General features: G+C 38.9%; 1 protein-coding gene across 1 annotated transcript in view; it reads left to right on the top strand.

Moving 5' to 3' along the window:
• The first annotated feature begins 4,895 nt into the window (after positions 1-4,895).
• The window catches only part of LOC147023612 (matrix-remodeling-associated protein 5-like), a 77,280-nt gene continuing 76,175 nt past the window's right edge, over positions 4,896-6,000 (top strand). Inside the window, exon 1 of the mRNA XM_085889171.1 lies at positions 4,896-5,964. The gene's annotated coding sequence lies outside the window, so the exon portion shown is untranslated. The remainder of the gene's footprint in view (positions 5,965-6,000) is intronic.

Below are 6,000 nucleotides of genomic sequence, written 5' to 3'. Positions count from 1 at the left end.
TGGTGTAATACGAATTTCGCAGGTATAACAATATATATATATATATATATATATATATATATATATATATATATATATATATATATATATATATATATATATATGTATGTATGTATGTATTCGCGACGTAAGAGGCGACCAGGGTTGCGTCAGGAAGGGCATCCGGAGTAAAACATGTGCCAAATCACTATGCGGATCATACGGATGATCCGCTGTGGCGACCCCTAACGGGAGCAGCCGAAGGAAGAAGAAGAAGATATATATGTATTCGCCAAACCCGCACTCTGCGCGAAGTTTCGAAAATGAGCGTTCGTTATGACATCAATACATCCAGTGTTCACAATGTGATTTCTCGAATTTCTTTATATACAATGTTTCTTGTTGCATTTTTTGCATCAAATTCACCTTCTGAGGTAATTAGCATGTGCAGAAAAGGGTTTTACATTGCAGACGCTGTTTTCTCGGAGTGGCATTACGCCTCTCAGCGGTGACGTCACACGTTGCCATGCAAACGAATGTAAAAATTAGAAAATCGCCAAAAATTCCCAAACCTGTCCGTCTGGCGCGATCTCACATAGCCTATGCTGTATATTAGACCACAGAGCACCCAATTGCCAAAAGTGGCGACAATCCGTCTGGCAGTTATGGAGGAGAAACGTCAAATTACGTGCAGATGTTAACAGAAATAATATATAGTATATATAATATATATTTATATATATGTATATATGTATATGTATATATATATATATATATGTATATATACATATATATGTATATACATATATATATATATGTATGTATAGATATACAGCTCTGGAAAAAATTAAGAGACCGCTGCAAAATTATCAGTTTTTATCCCCCGCCGCGTGGCGGAAGGATGATATTGTTGTCACCCGGGTCGTCCGTCCGGCTGGCTGGGCGTCAACATTTATAGCTGTGAGTGCGATAACTCATAAACTGTTCGCCATATCGATTTGAAATTTGAAATTTGGGTCACACATGTACCACCTAAAAAGGAAGAACCCTATTGATTTTGGGCGTGGTTGGATCCAAGATGGCCGACTTGGGCGGCCATCTTGGAAAAAATGTTTTTTGTAATAAATGGAAAACCGCTTATCTGATTTCAATTATTTTTCAATGGTGGGGGATTCCCCATCTCTGATGGGTATATTTCTGGTTTTACTATTTATAGGTATGTGTTTGAGTAAAATTAACATTTTTGTTTTATTCCATAAACGACTGACAATATTTCTCCCAATTCCAAATAAAAATATTGTCATTTAGAGCATTTATTTGCAGAAAATGACAACTGGTCAAAATAACAACAAAGATTCAGTGTTTTCAGACCTCAAATAATACAAACAAAACTAGTTCATATTCATTTTTAAACAACACAATATTATTGTTTTAACTTAGGAAGAGTTCAGAAATCAATATTTTGTGGAATAACCCTGATTTTCAATCACAGCTTTCATGCGTCTTGGCATGCTCTCCACCAGTCTTTCACATTGCTGTTGGGTGACTTTATGCCACTCCTGGCACAAATATTCAAGCAGCTCGGTTTTGTTTGATGGCTTGTGACCATCCATCTTCCTCTTGATCACATTCCAGAGGTTTTCAATGGAGTTTGGGTCTGGAGATTGGGCTGGCAATGACAGGGTCTTCATCTGATGGTCCTCCATCCACACCTTGATCAACCTGGCTGTGTGGCATGAAGCATTGTCCTGCTGGAAAAACCAATCCTCAGAGTTGGGGAACATTGTCAGAGCAGAAGGAAGCAAGTGTTCTTCCAGCACAACCTTGTATGCGGCTTGATTCATGAGTCCTTCACAAAGACAAATTTGCCCGATTCCAGCCTTGCTGAAGCATCCCCAGATCATCACCGATCCTCCACCAAATTTCACAGTGGGTGCGAGACACTGTGGCTTGTAGGCCTCGCCAGGTCTCCGTCTAACCATTTGACGACCAGGTGTTGAGCAAAGCTGAAGATTGGACTCATCAGAGAAGATGACCTTACTCCAGTCCTCTACAGTCCAATCCTTCTGGTCTTTTGCAAACCTCAGCCTGGCTCTTCTTTGCTTCTCATTGATGAAGGGCTTTTTTGAGCTTTGCACGATTTCAGCCCTGCCCCTCGGAGCCTGTTTCGAACCATCCTCGCCGTGCACTTCACCCCAGCTGCCGTTTGCCATTCTTTTTGTAGGTCACTTGATGTCATCCTACGGTTGTTGAGTGACATTCGAATGAGTTGGCGGTCATCCCTGTCAGTGGAAAGTCGTTTTTGCCCTCTGCCAGTCTGTAGCTTTGTTGCCCCAATGTCTGCTGCTTGACTTTGTTCTTAGGAACCACAGTCTTTGACATTTTAAGGATGGAAGCAACGTGACGCTCACTGTATCCCTCTGCCAGTAAAGCCAGAATTGAACCCTTCTTTTACTCACTCAAAACTTTTCTTTTCAATTATTTTGGCATGGTCAATAGTTATTTTTTGATTCCAATTACTTTTGAGGTACTACGAGCACTGTTTTTGCCATCCAGCTGGTCCTATTGCATGAGGATAGTGATGACCACAGCAGTGGTTTTTATACTTTTCCTTGTTAAATGAGATACGGTTCAGGTGATCACCTAATCAGTACCTCACTCAGTAGAATGAGGTGTGCCTGTGTTGGAATTCAACAGACACTGGAATGGAATGGCTGCCATACATGTAGAGATGCTGATTTAAATTTTTTGGAGTGGTCTCTTATTTTTTTCCAGAGATACATACATATATATATATATATATATATATATATATATATATATATATATATATATATATATATATATATATATATATATATATATATATATATATGAAGACCACAAGGGGAAAACCAGAGATGTCACTTTTTATAAATTTCAGGGTTATTGCACCTGCCAATAGTTGGCAACATAAGGTTTCCTCTCACAATATTACTTTAACAAATAACCAGGGGTGTCACATAATTTATATGGTATAAAGTTTAGCCGTGCAATGAAAAAACAAGTGTTGTCAAAGCTGAACAAGTAGAAACCCAGAGTTGTCAGTACTTTACTCCTGGTTATCTCCCTTTCATTCATGTTAACTGTTCCACCATAATATTCAGAGTTGAGAAACTAAAAAATGAAAGGTTGTAAAACTTTCACAGCATAAACTCTGAGCACTACAATAGCCTATTTGGTTATATCATGGGCTCCGTAGTTGTTGCGTATCATGGTTCAAGCCTGGTCAAACCTTTATTGTGACTTTTATGGGACCCACACCGTGGCTTAATGGTTAGCGCGTCTGAGTACCCATCCTCATTCGATGTACCCACCGCCCAATCAACCTGCTTAGGTATATGAGGGAGTCACATGAGGTGACTTCGGCTATCGTGGGGGTGGTTTATCCTTGGTTTCCTCCTGGTTTTCCATAATATTAAGTAGTACGGAGTAAGAAATGGAGAATCCGTCATCATATAAGCGAAATAGCCTTGAGTATGGCATTGAACACCAATCAAACAAAAAAACAATGACCGTTTAATGTTGAAAAAAATAATCTGTGATCACCAAAGTCATGTAATGTATGCTAATAACCAACAAGCATGAATTTGCTACACATCCTGGGTTAAAATTGCATGGCAATTATTAAACAAGGGAATAACCAGTGATGTCAGTTTGCAACATTGATTCGTTCTTTGCTCTTAAATTAAATAACACAGAAGCTTGGCAAATGCTACATGCTTAATTTGATCGGCCAATGATCACTCTTCCTTTTACTGGAAAAGAAATCGATATGACAGTTATTAAACAGTCCACCAAAGTCTTGAAACTTTGTTTATCAGTTTCTTCAAAATTGACTTATCCTGACATCTCTGGTTTTCCCCTTGTGGTCTTCATATATGTATATGTATGTGTGTGTATCTGTATATGTATCTATATATATATATATATATATATATATATATATATATATATATATATATATATGTATCTGTGTATGTATATATAGATAGATATATTTCGATATATATATATATATATATATATATATATATATATATATATATATATATATATATATGTGTTTATATATATTTTGACACATATACATATACTAGTAATAATGCCCGGCGTTGCTTGGGCTAGCAATAAAGCCTGGCGTTGCCCGGGCTTTCTTGCAAATTTCCTGAATAGCTGTTAGCGGTTAGGGTTAGGGTTGCAGTAAGGGTTAGGGTTAGCGGTTAGGGTTAGGGTTAGCTGTTAGGGTTAAGGGTTAGTGTTAGGGTAGCTAACCCTAACCCTAACAGCTTGGCGTAGCGGAGGTAAACAGCGCCTGGGGCAAAGTGGAAATTTGCGTCCCCCGTAGGCCTTAAACTTGAGTGGATTTGAATGGAAAATCCCATAAGGGATATCGATTTATCAATTTTTTTCGAATATCGGAAGTGTTATGGAAAAAATTTATCGCCAATGACCTAAGTTGGACCAAAAGCCATAATCGTACCGAATTTGAATGGAATCTGTTGGAGTTTGTGAAAATGCATCAAAACGAATTTTGAAGGGCCTCTTGAGGAAGACAATAATATCATTAGTATATGCGCCAAATCTTGTTTCATTTCATGCAGTAACAAAAATCTGGTGGAACAAAGAAGGCGGAGTGCCGAAATATTAATATATATATATATATATATATATATATATATATATATATATATATATATATGTATGTATATATGTATATATATATATATGTATATATATATATATATATATATGTATATATATATATATATATATATATATCAATATATATATATATCAATACATATATCTAGATAGACAGATAGATATACAGTATGTCGTATGCACCATCAGGTCAAGTTGATCATTGCACCATATGTCACTCATTTGATACCATATGCGTCTCTGGTCCCTTGTTTATGGCTCTCAGTGGGGCACTGCATCATGGAGGTTGTTGTTTTTCAAAAAGTGATTTTCAGCCGGCTGTTTCTGTTGAACAATGAGTGTTAAATAGCTTGTGTCATCTTCCTCTTGAGTAGATACCGGCCTTTGCATCAGTACTCCATCCAAATTCCAAACCCGAACGGTTTTGACACGACGCTCCAAACGGCTTTTTCTTGGATGAACTTCCAGCACGAGAAAATCAGATCCATGCTTGGAATGCAAACTTATTGTGAGTTGTTTCGTCATTAAGAATAATTCATACTCTGAATGAAGTTGTCATTATTAGAACGAGTAGTGGGATTGGCTAGATTTGATGTGCTCTCCAAATCGTCCACAGAACCTGAGTCTTTGTTAATGCGCTCAAGCCAACCAGACTGCCACGGCTACCGTCTCTGCACGAACGGGCACAGCTCCCAGCTGTGGAATCATTGTGAATGGTTGGATGAAGCACACACAGTGCTGGAGTGTAACCGGAGAATTCATTTGGTCCTGGGTGAGCCCAAGCCAAAAGTAAAGCGCATTTTGGGGTGACGGTAAGGCTACGTCAGGGTGAGAGAAAGTGAAGGTATGGGTCCTTTGGGTGATGGCTGGGGGAGTGCTGCGTGTCCATTTCAGCGAACCCCGCCTTTTGCAACGTCATCAACTCCAGGCGGAACGCTCTGACGTTCAAAACCCCTGCATTAAGTACCTACACCGCCTCTGCTCGCTGCAGATTCAACATCCTATTTGCTTCTAATATATTGTGCATAAAGTTCGAGGTCGTTCGTTTGTACAATTTTTGGGCAATTCGCTTTGCATTCCCCTCGCATGTTTACAAGCAGCATTGCAAGTGCATCCTGCATCACCTTGTATTTTCTCATTTACCTGCATGCAACCTGAACTCTTACACCATCCCTTCCCTTAATCCCCATGGACTGATTTTGGAACGGTCTGGATCACGATGGAGCACATCGAACAGCATCGCCGGTGATTCTTCAGTCTGAGGTGGTCCTCAAACCGCAGGTGAGCTGTGCGTCAAACTTGGAGTGAAACACGCTT

Source organism: Eptatretus burgeri, chromosome 7 (assembly GCF_056783735.1).
Source record: "Eptatretus burgeri isolate ZD-2024b chromosome 7, Ebu_testis_v1, whole genome shotgun sequence".
NCBI lineage: Eukaryota > Metazoa > Chordata > Myxini > Myxiniformes > Myxinidae > Eptatretus > Eptatretus burgeri.
Note: the sequence above shows the minus strand (reverse complement) of the source record. Positions and strands in the feature narration are given on the sequence as shown.